Source organism: Carlito syrichta, unplaced genomic scaffold (genome assembly GCF_000164805.1).
Source record: "Carlito syrichta isolate Samal-C Ts95f unplaced genomic scaffold, Tarsius_syrichta-2.0.1 Scaffold312208, whole genome shotgun sequence".
Taxonomy (NCBI): domain Eukaryota; kingdom Metazoa; phylum Chordata; class Mammalia; order Primates; family Tarsiidae; genus Carlito; species Carlito syrichta.
The window spans coordinates 164,935-181,715 of NW_007256304.1; the positions used below are offsets into that span (position 1 = coordinate 164,935).

The 16,781-nt window shown below is 39.7% G+C and overlaps 1 pseudogene; it reads left to right on the top strand.

Annotated features, from left to right (window-relative positions):
- The window catches only part of LOC103272304, a 20,522-nt pseudogene extending 9,703 nt beyond the window's left edge, over positions 1–10,819 (top strand).
- The last annotated feature ends 5,962 nt before the right edge of the window (positions 10,820–16,781 follow it).

The window sequence follows — 16,781 nt, forward strand, 5'->3', positions numbered from 1 at the left end:
TGAGGGGAGTCTCACTCTGTCACCCAGACTGGAGTGCAGTGGCCGCTCCCGGCCACTGCAGCCTCGACCTGCTGGGCTCTGGCAATTCTTCCGCCTCAGCCTTCCGAGTAGCCAGAATTACAGGCCTGCGCTACCACACCCGGCTGATTTTTTGATTTATGGTAGAGGAAGTCTCGCTGCCCAGGCGGGTCTCGAACCAGCGGGCTCAGGCCATCCACTCACCTCAGCCTCCCAAAGGCGTGGGATTACAGGCTGAGCCACCGAACCCGGCTGGCCTGGAGTTTTATCCAATCAACTGATGCTGGGGTTTGAAATGGCCAATCAGACCGGAGCTCTTCTTTTCATCCGTCAGCCTCGCGTATCTTCCTTTTAGCCTGTGCCACCCTGTGGACATGCAGGTCCTGGGAGATTCATAGGGCGCACGCTGAGACCCTCGGAAGGTGGGTTGTGGTAAATGTGCAGGGAGGTTTCCTGAGAGGGGGAATGGGGATAGACTTGGATGACCCAGCTCTTTAGGAACTGGCCACTCCATCAGCTCCGAGCTTGGACCAGTCTCTGCGTGTGACTCGGCCCAGTCCCCTCTGTGTAGGTGGGCCTGCCTTGGCCACAACACTGTGGTTTTGACCCTGCAGTGACATCGCCTGCTGAGAACTCTCCATGCAGCTCACCACCTCCGAGTGTGCCGAACCGCAAGGGTGGTGGAGAGGATCCGACCTGCGCAAGGGGCTGGTGGGGGGAAGGGGAGGCTTTTATCCTGGCCCACTTCTTCTCTCCTCCCCAGAGTTAAATGGTGGCTCCATCACAGTGTTAAGGAGGTCACGTGGCCAATAGCAGTTCTTGAGTCCAGAAACACCAGCCATGACTCGTGGCGTGGGGATCCCGGAAGGCCTCAGAGGAAAGACTTTGAGAATGGGAAAGGGGAAGCCAGGCATGGGCAGATGCCGTTGGGTGACAGTCCTGCAGTGGCCTTATCTGAATTATCTAGGTGGAAAGCTCCTCTGAATTATCTAGGTGGAAATCTCCAGGGTCATTGGCCATTTGTGTCACCAGGTCCAAATCCGGTTCTGTCGACATAAGGTGTTGGAGCAGGGCTTGTGACTTTATTTAATGGGGACACTAAAACCAAGGAAATGAGGGGATGGCGTCCTTAAGTACCCTCCTGGGACGTGTGTGCTTTTTAAAAATTTTTATCCAGGCTATGGGACAGAGAGAGGCTAAGATCAAGAGGTGGCTTAGACTTGCAGACATCTGGGAGATGAGAGGAGTCCTGGAAAGTGGTGAATTATCTTTGTCCTTGATTCACAGTCTCCTTGTTTCTTTATTAAACAAAACAGAATTAGTGTACGTATTCCCACTTTCACAGAGTTAGCCTGGACAGCTGCATATTGGTGCCAACCTTGTCAGCATTTCAAAATTATTTTAGCTACATTCGAACACACAAATAGGCCAGAGATTCCACCCCCCCAGGTCTAAAATGAAGTTGTTTTGAACTTTTGAGAGTTGACTATCCCATTTTGGATTGATTAGTCTAAGTTTATATTATTAAATTAGTAACTCTGAAAAAGTTTACTTTAGTTCGGCGACTGGTTTCTGTGCACTTTTAGACACATCACTGTTCTTGAGGGGCACAGGCAGAATTGATGTCTATCCTCTGGATCATCTTGCATTTGTAAAGAAGGAAAACAATCCTAAAGGACAACGTAGACCCACCTCAGGGAGATGGTGGAAGAATCAAATCACAGAGAACCTCAGACAAACAGGAGAGCAAACGAGGGACTCCCAAGAGGGTGGTAAGACTCTGACAGAAATAAATACCTTCCATTTAATTTTGAAATAAGTAAAGGCATATTTTTAAAATGTAGGTGTGACTGGATTAGATAATCTCATCTGAGAAGAAATCCCAGAGAAGTAGGGGAAAAAGAAAAAAAAAAAAAGGCTGCTTCTCACGAAAATAAATGTGTCGCAGATCAGAAGGAATGTCTTATGTAACACTTGCAAACCATTCTGCTGTCCTTGTGATGGTCCTGTCTAATGAGTTTGTTTCAACTATTTCTTTCTTCATGTAATATTCAGTGGTCTGTCAGATGGTGCTTCTGTTCTTTTCAACCATACTGCTTAGTTGTCATAAACTGTTCACACCATGAATGTATGACCTGCATTATTAAAAATGTTCCCTTGTTACTGGGGGTCATGGGAAGTCATGGTAACCAAGAATCCCATTGGAGACTGGGTAGATCCTCAGATCCTAATGAAGGATAGAAACATGTATATATATATATTTAGTTGCAGTCATCCTCTGTTGTCCAGAATGAAATGCTCTGGCACAGTCATGGCCACCAGAGCCCAGTTAATTCTTTAATTTATTGTAGAGATGAGGCCTTGCCAAGTTATGCAAGCTTACACCCAAGGGTTCAGGAAATTCTCTTGCCACAGCCTCCCAAAGTGCTGGGATTATAGGCATGAGCCTCTGATCCTAGCCAGAACATGTACCACTTAAGGTTTCTGTCTAGATGCTCATCAGCTCTATGCAGAACATGTTTAATAAAATATAATTTTATTTTATTTATTTATTTTGAGTTGGAGTCTCACTCTGTCACCCAGACTGGAGTGTAGTGGCTGCTCCCGGCCAAAGCAGCCTGACCTGCTGGGCTCCAGTTATCCTTACCTCTCGGCCTTCCATGTAGCCGGAATTACAGGAGTGCACTACCTTGCCCAGCTGATTTTTTGATTTATTGTAGAGATGAGCTCTCACTGCCCAGGCGGGTCTTGAACTCGTGGCCTCAGGCAATTCACTCACATCAGCCTCCCAATGGCGTGGGATTACAGGCTCAGCCACCGAGACCGGCAATAAAATATAATTTTAAACAGGACGACTGTTATTGTCAAAAATAGCTCCAGAGAGCCTGAATAAAGAATAAGTAGAAGAGACTTGTTCTCTATGATGCCAAAAACTAAAAATATAAATACACTTTCAGAGATTACATGCCATGAGAGATACCTGTAGGCGGATTTCTGCCTAATGTGTTTCTTTGATATTCAGTTGAGATTATAAATTGCTATATCGGATGGGTGTGGTGATTCAGCCTGTAATCCCAGCACTTTGGGAGACTGAGGTGGCAGAATTGCCTGAGCCTGTGTTTTGGGAACAGTTTTGGCATTTGGTGAGACCTCGTCTCTACAGTAAATTACAAAAACTGGCCAGGCATTGTGGCATGCAGCTGTAGTTTTAGATACTTGGGAGGCTGAGGCAGAAAGATTGCCTAAGTCCCACAGGTCATGGCTGCAATGGCCAGAGCATACCACAGCATGTCAGCATGGGCAAGACGCGTGAGACTCCAACTCAAAAAGTAATAATAAATTACTATAAATTTTGGCTAAAAGATAAAAAGTAATAATAAATTACTATAAATTTTGGCTAAAGGATCTCAGCATGGATCTTGTGTTTCACCTGTGTGCCTTGATGTCTGACACCAATTTGTCCCAACTAGTTGGGATGCTATGGAGGATGGATTCTTTTAGCCAAGGTGATCGAGACTGTAATAAGCTGTGATTATGCCATGGCACCCTTGCCTGGATAAGAATGAGACACACCAACTGAAAAAAAAAAGCACAGAACTTCAGCCTAAATCCATGTATTCTGTCTGAATCAGAATTTGCATTTTAACAAGATATTCAATTCATTGTTGTACAAATTAAAACTTGACGAGGACCTTCTGACTCACTAGGAGTTTTCCATCTGAGCAGTATATGTAATATATTCCATGTGATGTAAACATAGCAATTAAAAATGTACATGCCTGTATCGATGTCCAAATTTATGCTGTTTGACTCACAAAAATATAGTCTAAACTGACTGAGTGAATTTTATTTCATACTTTTTCCCCACACCTAATGCATTAGAGAATATTTCTGTTATAAATTTTCTTATTGCATAATAACAGTTGTCATGTCAGCTGGACCCTGTTCTCTTCACTCTTGCTTTACCTAGAGGCCATGGTGCCTTGGTAAATATGTGTTTTTGTTGTTTTCAGGGATTGTTGTCATTCAAGGATGTGGCCATAGAATTCTCTCCAGAGGAGTGGGAATGCCTAGACTCCCCTCAGCGAATATTGTACAGGACTGTGATGTTAGAGAACCATAGAAACCTGGTTTTTCTAGGTGAGGAAACTTTCAAAACACAATCCTTGTTTCATACTAATGATTTTATGTCCTTCCTTTGTAGAATGTTTTCTTGGAATTTCTGCTTTGCATGAATGAGTTTCAGATTGCTACTATCAAAGAAAAGTTGGTAATGTGTTAATATAGAGAATAAAAATTAATGATGTTTCATTTTGACATGAAGCCTTCTCTATTTTAAATTGACCAGTGCCCTCCTAGCTATATTTTTGGTAAGTATAGAAATTTAGTGGCATAGATCTGATCGCCCACATCTCATTCCAGTTGTTGCCATAAGTTATTGACTCACTACTACTGAACTAAACTCACAAATTTAAGGCCTGGCATGGTGGCTCAGCCATGTAATGATAGCACTTTAGGAGGCTGAGTTGAGAGGACTGCCAGAGCCCATGGGTTTAAGAATAGTCTGGGCAACTTGGCAAGACCCCATCTCTACACTAAATCAAAAAATTGTCTGCGAGTGGTAATGCACATGTGTAGTTCTGGTTACTTGTTAGGCTGAGGGAGAGGAATTACCTAAGCCCAACAGGTGAGCACTGGGGTGTTCAGGAGCTTTCCACTGCACTCCAGCCTGGGTGACAGAATGAGATTCCAACTTAGATTAAAAATAAACTCATAAATTGAAAATTCTATCTAAATGTTCTAGAGGTTTTATTGGGAAACCATATTTTGGGATTAATTTTCTAGAATCTTGTGTCATGTGTTTTCTACTGATCAAATACTAGGTTTTTAATTGAAGAACCGAAGCAAGAGTCATGTTACTCTTTTTTTTTTTTTTTTTTGAGTTGGAGTCTCACTTTGTCACCCAGACTGGACTGCCATGTCCACTCCCGGCCACCGCAGCCTCGACCTGCTGGGCTCCAGCGATCCTTCCACCTCAGCCTTCCGAGTAGCTGGAACTGCAGGCATGCGCCACCTTGCCCGGCTGATTTTTTTATTTATTTTAGAGATGAGGTCTCGCCAAGTTGCCCAGGCGGTCTTGAACCAGTGGGCTCAGGGAATCCACTCACCTCAGCCTCCCAAAGTCGCAGGATTAAAGGCTGAGCCACCAAGCCCAGCTATGTTACTTTTTCTAATTAAACAGGACTTGCTGTCTCAAAGCCAGACCTCATCACTTGTCTGGAGCAAAGGAAAGAGCCCTGGGATGTGAAGAGACATAGCATATTAGCCAAACCTCCAGGTATGTGGGAGTGAAAGAAGCAGATGACACAAGTTGAGGAATCAGAGCTTGAAATGTGGTTTGGGAAGGTGGTCTGCCCCAATGGAAATGGTTTCTTAAAAGCCTGTGATTCTTTCTCTTGCTGTCACAAAGGGACATCTGCTATTCCATGTTCTGAAATTCTTCAAAACCTCTGCTTCTTCAATGATCTTTCAAATTTACAGAGAAATCAGTGTCCACCTAATGGTTTGTTAAAAACTGCATAATCTGACTAACATTCTGATGCTTTTGAGACAAGTAAATATTTACTTGTTTTATTTGGAAATCCATGTCAAACTATTTTTTATGTTTTCTTTTTGCATCATGATTGAGACTATGTGAGCAGTGATTTTGTTATCTCTTTGAGAAATTTTAGAGAACACTCCAGACACATGTTACACGTTTTCTAATTTATGATTTTCTATACTATGGTGACTTGCAATGATTTTATTTAAATTCATACTGAGTAGTCCTACCTAAATAAAAATGATCTCTCTTAATAGAAAAAATCCTGTTAATTTTCTTAAATTTTGTGTTTATATTATATGAGACTGGTAGCTTTTCTTTATATCCAAATATTTAAGTGAACTATATCATGTAAAGAATTGGCAAACATACATTAAACTCCTACATGTTACCTTGTGTCTTAATAACTCTTATTTTATAATTTTCTTTGGTATGCAGATTAGGACTAGCTTCATATATGCATATATTGAAAGACATGTATGCATGTTTATGTGTGATTAGCATCTGATTTTTTATACATAAATAAAAATGTATAACCATATGTTGTAAATAATGTAATAATTGGATATGTCTATACAGTGTAAAATGGTGATTACAAATAATTACTGAACATATCAACCATCTTACGTAGTTGCCATTTTTATGTTTTATAAAGAGAACATGTAATGTCTTCTAGTTTAGCAAATGTTCTAAGCATACGTGACATCGTTATTAACAATAAGTCCCTATGGTACACATTAATTCCCTAAAACTCAGTTATAACTCAAATTTTGGAACCATTGAAAAACATCTCAATTTTTCCACCTGCACGCCCTGGTGACCACGTTGTATTTTCTTCCTCTATGAGTGTAAAGTTTTTTGATTCCACAGGAATGAGATCATACAGGATTTTTGTTTCCTCGAGTTGGAGTCTCACTCTGTCACCCAGGCTGGAGTGCAGTCACATGCTAATGACCCCCACACCCTTATTGCTTGACTCAGGTGATCCTTCTATATCGCCTTTCAAGTAACTGAACCTACAAGCACACACTGCCATGCCAAGCTTATTTTTGTATTTGTCATAGACACGAGGTCTCACCTAGGTGCCCAGACTGGTTTTGAACCCCTGAGCTCAGGCAATACTGTCACCTCCGTCTCCCAATGTGATGGTTTTATAGACTTGGACCACTGTTCCCGTTGTCACGCAGTGTTTGTGTTTGTGTGCCTGCATCACTTCAGTTAGTATAATGTCTTATAATGTCATCCATAAGGTTGAAATTGCAGAATGCTTTAAAATTTTTTGACTGAATCATATGCTATTGTGTATGTATGAATGTATGCATGTGTGTATGTTATTTTCCTTTCCTTTTTTATTTTTGATTTGGAATCTCACTCTGTCATCCAGATTGGAGTGCAATGGCCGCTCCCAGCCTCTGCAGCTTAGGCCTGCTGGGTTCCAGCGATCTTTCCACCTCAGCCTTCCAAGTAGCTGGAACTACAGGCACGTGCTACCACACCCAGCTAATTTTTTAATTTATTGTAGAGATGAGATCTCGCCAAGTTGCTCAGGCAGGTCGCAAACCCATGGGCTCAGGCAATCCACTCACCTCAGCCTCCCAAAGTATGGGATTGCAGGCTGAGCCACTGAGCCCAGCTGTTATTTCCTTAATCAACAAAGATTCCACAAATATTTAGGTTGTTTTCAATCTTGGCCATCTTGACAAATGCTGCAATGCTCATATGGGTTGGAGAATTCTTTTTATTACTGATTTTATTTCTTTTGATTATATACTCAGAAAAGGGATTTCTGTGAAATGTGATTTTTTTTTTTTTTTTTTGAGTTGGAGTCTCACTCTGTCACCCAGACTGGAGTGCAGTGGCTGCTCCCAGCCACCACAACCTTGCCTGCAGGGCTCCAGCGATCCTTCCGCCTCAGCCTTTCAAGTAGCCAGAATTACAGGCATGTGCTACCACGCCCGGCTGATTTTTTGATTTATTGTAGAGATGAGGTCTCACTGCCCAGGCGGGTCTCGAACCCACGGGCTCAGGCAATCCACTCACCTCAGCCTCCCAAAGGCGCGGGATTACAAGCTGTGCCACCGAGCCCGGCTTGATAGTTTTTTTTTTAATTTTTCTTTTGTTTTTCTTTTGAGTTGGAGTCTCACTTTGTCACCCAGTTGAGTGCAGTGGCATGCATCTGGTCAATTCAGCCTTGACCTGCTAGGCTTTGAAAATCCTTTTGCCTCAACCTTCTAAGAAGCTGGGAATACAGGACCGTGCTACCACGCCCAGCTAATTTTTTTGAATTTATTGTAGAGTTGAGGTCTCGCCAAGTTTCCCAGGCAGGTCTCCAACACGCGGACTCAGGCAATCCACTCACCTCAGCCTCCCAAAGTGCTTGGATTACAGGTTGAGCCACCAAGCCCGGCTGGCTTTTCTTTTTCAAAGACTGTTGCTAATGATTTTTATATGACTCTACAAATTTTAAACTCACCAAGAATATACAGGATTTCTTTTTCTTTACATTCTTATCAAAAGTTCTCTCTCTGTCCTCTGGTTGATTTTAACCATTCTAACAGTTGTGAGACAATATATCATCATTGTGTTTATTTGAAATTGCCTCTTGGTGATGTTCAGTGCCAATTCATATACCTGTTGGCAATTTGTGTGTCCTATTGGAAAATAACTATTTATTTCTGGGCTCTTTTTTCTTCAAGTGATTATCATTTTTTTTGCTTTAATATCTCATCAAGTATATGGTTTGCAGATGTTTTTTATTGTCCTGTAAGCCTTTTTCCTTTTCCCTTTACCACATGGAAACTTTTCAGTTTGATGTCTCCAACTTTATATTTATTTTTATTCCTGTAGTCATAAAAAAATTGTTGGTAAGACCAATATCAACATCAAGGATGTTTTCCAAATTCTTTTTATGGTTATGTTTTATCAGCCATGTTCTCTCTCACCCAGGCAGTAATGTGGTGGTTCAAGTAATAGTTTTTCATTTCATATTAAAATTTGTCATATTTTTGTGTTATTTGCAGCTCCACAAATTATTTTTGTACCCCTAATTGAGTCATTTATCCTGATTCTTTCTACGCTTTAGCATACTTTGCTTGAATTGGGGTATTTGAAATTCAAAGATATACACGTCATAATGTTTATGATGTTAATTTTTCTAGATTAATATAACACCAATCAGTAGGTTAGAAAGTTTAGGAGACTCTCATACCGGTTATTTGGATATGTCTTCTCTGTGTGTTGGGACAGAAAGCAGTCTTTGCATAAACCTTGAAAAAGCAGAATGTTGACTCCTACTCCACTCTTCTGTTATTCCCTAAGGAAGAATTCAAGATTTAGAATGTCACATATGATTGCATCGTGGTGTATTGTAAAGGAAGAGAAATTATGGGGGCAAAATTACTAAAATTTCTCTTCCATGCAACTCATTTTATTGTTTTGCATTCTGCAAATTCTTAGCTGTTTTTTGAGTTCTCACACTGGCAATGGGGTATTTTCTTAAGTACATATATTTTTGATAGAGTGGAAACTTGCCATCATACTTATGTCCTTAGCAAGGTATAATACTATGTTTCACTTTTAAAGAATATTCACCTGAGTCTAGCATGTGGAATAAATTTTCATTTTCATGATTTTCAGCTGTGACTTCTTGTTACACTGAAGACCTTTTGCCAGAGAAGAGCATAGAAGACTCCCTTACAATGATGCCAAATGGAAAATATGGTAAATATGTTTTTAAGATCTTATACTTATAAAAAACTTGGAAAAGTGTGCATGAGGGTGAAAAGCAGATAAAATACTCAGTTGCAAATAACCATTACAAATGTAAAAAGAGTGGGAAAGTCTTTCATCAACACTTTTGTTATCAACCAGAGTACTCAAATGATATTCAACATCAAAGATACCAAACTGGAGAGAAACCCTGCAAATGTGAAGAATGTGGCAAAGCCTTTTGCTCTCAAGGAAAATTTACTGGACAAAAGACTATTCATACTGGAGAGATACCTTACAAATGTGCAGAATGTGGAAAAGCCTTTGGCTCTCATTCACGACTTACCCAACATACAATGATCCATACTGGAGAGAAACCATATAAATGTCCAGAATGTGGCAAAACCTTTCAGTTTCCCTCAGAACTTACTCGACATATGTTGATCCATACTGGAGAGAAACCCTACAAATGTGAAGAATGTGGCAAAGCCTTTTACACTCGTTCACTCCTTACACGACATATGGTCATCCATACTGGAGAGAAACCCTATAAATGTGAAGAATGTGGCAAAGCCTTTCAGTATCGTTCAGACCTTACTCAACATACAATGATCCACACTGGAGAGAAACCGTATAAATGTGCAGAATGTGGCAAAGCCTTTCACTGTCGTTCAAAACTTAATCAACATACAGTGATCCATACTGGAGAGAAACCCTACAAATGTAAAGAATGTGGCAAAGTCTTTCACACTCATTCATACCTTAGTCGACATACGGTGATCCATACTGGAGAGAAACCCTACAAGTGTGAAGAATGTGGCAAAGCCTTTCACCTTCGTTCTTACCTTACTCGACATACGGTGATTCATACAGGAGAGAAACCCTTCAAATGTGAAGAATGTGGCAAAGCCTTTTACATTCGTTCTTACCTCACTCGACATACGGTGATTCATACTGGACAGAAACCCTACAAATGTGAAGAATGTGGCAAAGCCTTTCACATTCGTTCTTACCTCACTCGACATACTATGATCCATACTGGAAAGAAACCCTGCAAATGTGAAGAATGTGGCAAAGCCTTTCACTTTCCTTCAAACCTTGCTCAACATATGGCGTTCCATACTGGAGAGAAATCCTACAAATGTAATGAATGTGGCAAAGCCTTTCACACTCGTTCAAACCTTGCTCAACATGCAGTGTCCCATACTGGAGAGAAACCCTACAAATGTGAAGAATGTGGCAAAGTCTTTTACACTCGTTCACTCCTTTCTCGACATACGGTGATCCATACTGGAGAGAAACCTTACAAATGTGAAGAATGTGGCAAACCCTTTTACACTCGTTCACTTCTTACTCGACATATGGTGATCCATACTGGAGAGAAACCCCTACAGATGTGAAGAATGTGGCAAAACATTTTGCTCTCACTATAGATTTCCTGGACATAAGACCATTCATACTGGAAAAAACCCTACAAATGTGAAGATGTGACATTTTTCTCTCATGTAGAATTTACTAGACAGAAGACCATGTATACTAGGAAGAAATCCTAAAAATGTGAAGAATGTGGCAAAGCCTTTTGCTCTCATTCAAAGCTTGCTGGACATATCAAGGTGCATACTGGGGGGAAACCATAAGTGTGAAAAATGTGGAAAAGACTTGCTCTCACAATGGATTTGCTGGACATAAGAGGATCCATACTGGAGAGAAACCCTACAAATGTGTAATATGTGGAAAGGCCTTTCACTCTCATTGACTACTTGCTCAACATGGCAAAATTTATACTGTTGAGAAACCCGACAAATGTGCAAAATGTGGCACAGCTTTTTGTACTCATGGAGGATTTGTGGACATAAGACCATCAATACTGGAGAGAAATCGTACAAATGTGAAGAGTGTGGCAAAGCCTTTCACTCTCATTAATGATTTGCTGGACATAAGACCATCCATACTGGGGAGAAACATACAATTGTGAAATATGCAGGAAAACCTTTCACCCATTCACTACTTGCTTGACATGTCAACATCCATACTATTGAGAAACACTACAAATGTGAAACGTGTGGCAAAGCTTTTCACACTCAGAAAGGATTTGCTGGACACATGACCATCCATACTGGGGAGAATCCCTACAAATGTGAAGAATGTGGCAAACGCTTTACTTGGTATTCGAACCTTATTGTACATCAGCGTATCCATGCTGGAGAGAGACCCTACAAATGTGCAGAATGTGGCAAAGACTTTACCTCATTCACAACTTACTCAACATACAGTGATCCATACTAGAGGGAAACCATAAAAATGTGCAGAATGTGACAAAATCTTTGGCTCTCGTTCACAACTACCCAACATGCAATGATCCATACTGGAGAGAAACCCAATAAATGTGCAGAATGTGGCAAATCCTTTCACTTTCATTCACAAATTACTCAACATACAGTGATCCATACTGGAGAGAAACCTTACAAATGTGAAGAATGTGGCAAAGCCTTTCACTCTCATTCACAACTTACTCAACATTCAATGATCCATACTGAAGAGAAACCCTACAAATGTGAAGAATGTGGCAAAGGCTTTCACACTTGTTCAGACTTTGCTTGACATAGTATGATCCATACTGGAGAGAAACCCTACAAATGTGAAGAATGTGGCAAAATGTTTTGCTCTCACTATAGATTTTTTGGACATAAGTCCATTCATACAGGGAAAAAACCCTGCAAATGTGAAGATGTGACAAGGCCTTTTTCTCTCATGTAGAATTTGCTAGACATAAGACCTTGTATACTGTGTAGAAATCCTACAAATGTGAAGAATGTGGCAAAGCCTTTTGCTCTCATTCAAAGCTTGCTGGACATATCAGGGTGCATACTGGGGGAAAACCATAAGTGTGAAAAATGTGGAAATGCCTTTTGGTCTCACAATGGATTTGCAGGACATAAGATGATCCCTACTGGAGAGAAACCCGACAAATGTGAAATATGTGCAAAAGCCTTTCACTCTCATTGACTACTTGCTCAAGGCAAAATTCATACTGTTGAGAAACCCTACAAATGTGAAAAATGTGGCACAGCTTTTTGTGCTCATGAAGGATTTGTGAACATAAGACCATCAATACTGGAGAGAAACTGTACAAATGTGAAGAGTGTGGCAAAGCCTTTCACTCTCATTAATGATATTCTGGACATAAGACCATCCATACTGGGGAGAAATCGTACAAGTATAAAGAATATGACAAAGCCTTTCACTCTCACAATGGATTTGCTGGACACATCACCATCCATACTGGAGAGAATCACTACAATTGTGAAATATGCAGGAAAACCTTTCACTCTCATTCACTACTTGCTTGACATGTCAACATCCATACTATTGAGAAACACTACAAATGTGAAAAGTGTGGCAAAGCTTTTCACACTCAGAAAGGATTTGCTGGACACAAGACCATCCATAGTGGAGAGAAATCCTACAAACATGACGAATGTGGCAAAGCCTTTTGCTCTCAAATGATTTGCAATACATAGGAAGTGCCATACTGGAGAGAAACTCTACAAATGTGAAGAATGTGGCAAAGTCTTTTGCTCTCATAAAGTATTTACAGAATATAAGACCATCCATACTGTAGCAAAACCCTACAAATGTGAAGAATGTGACATAGCCATTCACTCTCACAATGGATTTGCTGAACACATGATCATCCATACTGGAGAGAAACTTTACAAAAGTGAAAAACATGGTAAGCCCTTTGCTCTAATATACAACTTGCTGGACACATGAGAATCCATACTGAGATGAAACTATATCAATGAGAGGATTGTGATTAAGCCTTTAGCACTTATTCAATATTTATTTCTTTATTTTTTGAGTTGGAGTCTCACTCTGTCCCAGACTGGAGTACAGTGGCTGCTCATGGCCACCGCAGCATCGACCTGCTAGGCTCCAGCAATCCTTCCGATCAGTCTTCCAAGTAGCTGGAACTACAGGAACGCACCACCACGCCCAGCTAATTTTTTGATTTATTGTAGAGATGAGGTCTCACCTGGCCAGGTGGGTCTCGAACCCACAGGCTCAAGCAATCCACTCACTGCAGTCTCGCAAAGGCATGGGATTACAGGCTGAGCCACCGAACCTTGCTACTTATTCAGTATTTGGTTGACATATGACCATCTATATTTAGGGATTCCCCATATATCGGCAGAATGAGGTGAACATTTTCACTGTTATTCCAAGTTTTCTCAATATCAGACAATTTATAATCTAACTCTTCAGTATCTCTAATGACTGGAACATTGTATCTCTATAAACAATAGAGACATGGTGAGAAGTTTGCAGATGTAAAGAGTACCATTATGTTTACTCAAACCACAGATCTTTTGAATGTACAAATGTAAAACATGTCTAACAACATTAACCAGCAAAAACTTTATGTGACATTAGACTGAATTGTAGAGAATCTAAAAATTTAAAGAATGTGGACTGGCCTTTGTTCAAAATATATGCTGTTGGAAACACTAGGGTATTGGGACTGAAAACTTTACAGGTACAATTTATCTGGAAGCTTATTTACTGAAATGTGAAGTTGAAATAATTATAAAATATTGAGTGGCATTAGAAGATGGTTTTTCTGTTTGTTTTTTAGGCAAGTATAAGTATATTCTTTGTATAATTTTGGTTTTTCATTGACAGAATTTGAGGATATTTTGAAAAGCAAACAATATTAATGTAACTCAACTCACCTGATGCTATGCCTTCATTTGTAGTGTTTTTGTAAGGGCATGGGATCAGTTGTTGGTACGTTAGAGCTATAAAATGTTTTTGTATATTAGGTAACCAGCACTCATCTCATGTCTTTCATGGAGGATGAAGAACACTGATAGGTAATCTCCTTTAAAAGATCGAAGTGAAGAGTTTTTTTTGTGGCTCACTTTAAGCATTATTGTAATTTCGGAATGAGGTGAGTGCTCAGGATAACATTTTTCTTTGGAATTAAATGACAAATGATCATTAAGAGTTTTAGAAGTAATTTGTCTTACATGCTAATGAAAAACTGAGGCCAGAACATTAATATATTGATGCATCTTCATAGCATCAATACTTAACAAGCCATTAGTGTAATTTGATATGATATAAATATTTTCATAGACAACAGAGCAAAGATAATTACTTTCTTAAAATGTATATATTGTAAGTTTATGTTTAGTAAACAATCAGATTCATTTTTTTATAACTGAAGAAAGCTGTTTGCACATATATCCCACTATCAGAAGAACAGAAATGCTTGAATGTTTGTAACCTGGTTTGCTAGCAAGCTTACAGTGAAATTTGAAGGTTTATTTAGGCTATGTAAATTTGTTTCTTTTAATGAACCGAATTGTTTATAAAGTATTAACATTTGTTGTCCATACAATAAATTGTTATGTTGCCATAAGTGTTAATCTATTCTATCTAACCCAAGATTGTAAGTATATGATGACCATATACTATTGAGTAACTTATGGAAGGATTGTTACTAGTGATCTTTTTTATAGGTCATATTTTGTTTCTTGTTTTTTGGTTATAAGTCATTTTGATTATTGAAATAAAGATTACATAGGAGTATAATTATAAGACCTAACTTTCTGAATCCTGATTATTGTAAATACTTATATATTAGGTTGGATTTTGACTCTGATGCCCAGGCTGGAATACAGTGGAAAATCCATGGTCACTGCAGCCTCAACATGATGGTATCAGGTCATCTTTCTCCTTTAGCCTCCTGAGTAGCTGCTGCCACAAATGTTTGCCATCATGCCCAGCCAACAATTGGGTTCATTTTTCAGAGAAGGTCTCACCAAGTTGCTCTGGCTGGCCTTGAAGCCCTAGACTAAGGCAGTTTGCTGTACTGTACCTTCCAATGTCCTGGAATTATATGCATGAACCACCATGCCCAGTCTCTTGTTTTCTTTCTAGTCATCTGGTGCTGTGTTGAAAGCACTTGTCCCCTGAAGTCATCTACCTCTAACTCCGGTGATGTGGGTTCTGGACTCTGGAATATCTTCAACATTTATATATTGATACACTTCCCTTTCCACTGTTTTGCCATAAATACAATGATTCTTAGTTATTTCCTTGATTTACTCTGGAGAGAACAAATGTTCATATGGAAACATTAACATCACATGGTATGTGAAACAGAATCTCACAACACTTGCATTAATCACCTGGCAGCAGGAAGTGGTCCCAAAATTATTGACTGATATACTTTGTGTCATAGCTAATTTTATGTAGTTATGAATTTATATGGTATCTTTACATTTATTTACACATTTCCCAACTGCTGATGGTGCCATGTATGCCCTGTAAGTGCATACATTATAAGTTTACCTTTGTATGATAGATTTGTATATCTTTATGATAGTAAATATCAAAACAGACAAGAATATACTTCTATCTGATGTCCTCATAACATTTTAAAAGTATATTTCTGTCAGGCGCGGTGGTTCAGCCTATAATCCCAGTGCTTTGGGAGGTTGAGGTGAGTGGATTGTCTGAGCCCACGGGTCGAGGCCCACCTGGGCAACTTGGCAATACCTCATCTCTACAATAAATATAAATAAATAAATAAATAAAAGTATATTTCTCTTTGTTCTTTTTTTTTTTGAGTTGGAGTCTCACTCTGTCTCCCAGACTAGAGTGCAGTGACCGCTCCTGGCCACCGCAGCCTTGACCTGTTGGGCTCCAGTGATCCTTCTGCTTCAGCCTTCCCAGTAACTGGAATTACAAGCATGCGCTACCATGCCCGGCTGATTTTTTGATTTGTAGAGATGAGGTCTCGCTGCCCAGGTGGATCTCGAACCGATGGGCAATCCACTCACCTCAGCCTCCACTCGAACCGACGGGCAATCCACTCACCTCAGCCTCCCAAAGGTGCAGGATTACAGGATGAGCCACCAAGCCCAGCTAAAAGTATATTTCTAAACTATGGTTCTTCTGTGCATTTCTTTTAAGTGTAATTTCTTGTAATTTCTTCACAAATTGTCCAAAAAAAAAAAAATTCCAGTGTATTTGTTGAAAAAACATGGACCTATGGAGGTCAAACCCATGTTCTTCATAGACTAACAGTACGGTGAGCAAAATAGATGTGGAAATAACAAGACAGTATACTCTTGTCTAACCCTATTTGGAAAACAGTCAAGCCAAAATAATTATGAATATAATAAATCAACATAAATTGTATGAGATAAATATAAAATTAGATTGAGCTGATAACAGTAAGGAGTGGAAATATTGAGAACAATTTATATACTCAATGTGTCAATGTCCAAGTGATAATATTTTGATTACAGTTCCACATAAATGGTGACTTGAATGTAAAATATGAAACATTTCTCCAACATTTATGTAGTGGTTTGAGCAAAATATGTGAAAAAATAAAAGGTCATATCCAAAGATTTGATGATATATGAGTTTGTAAAAT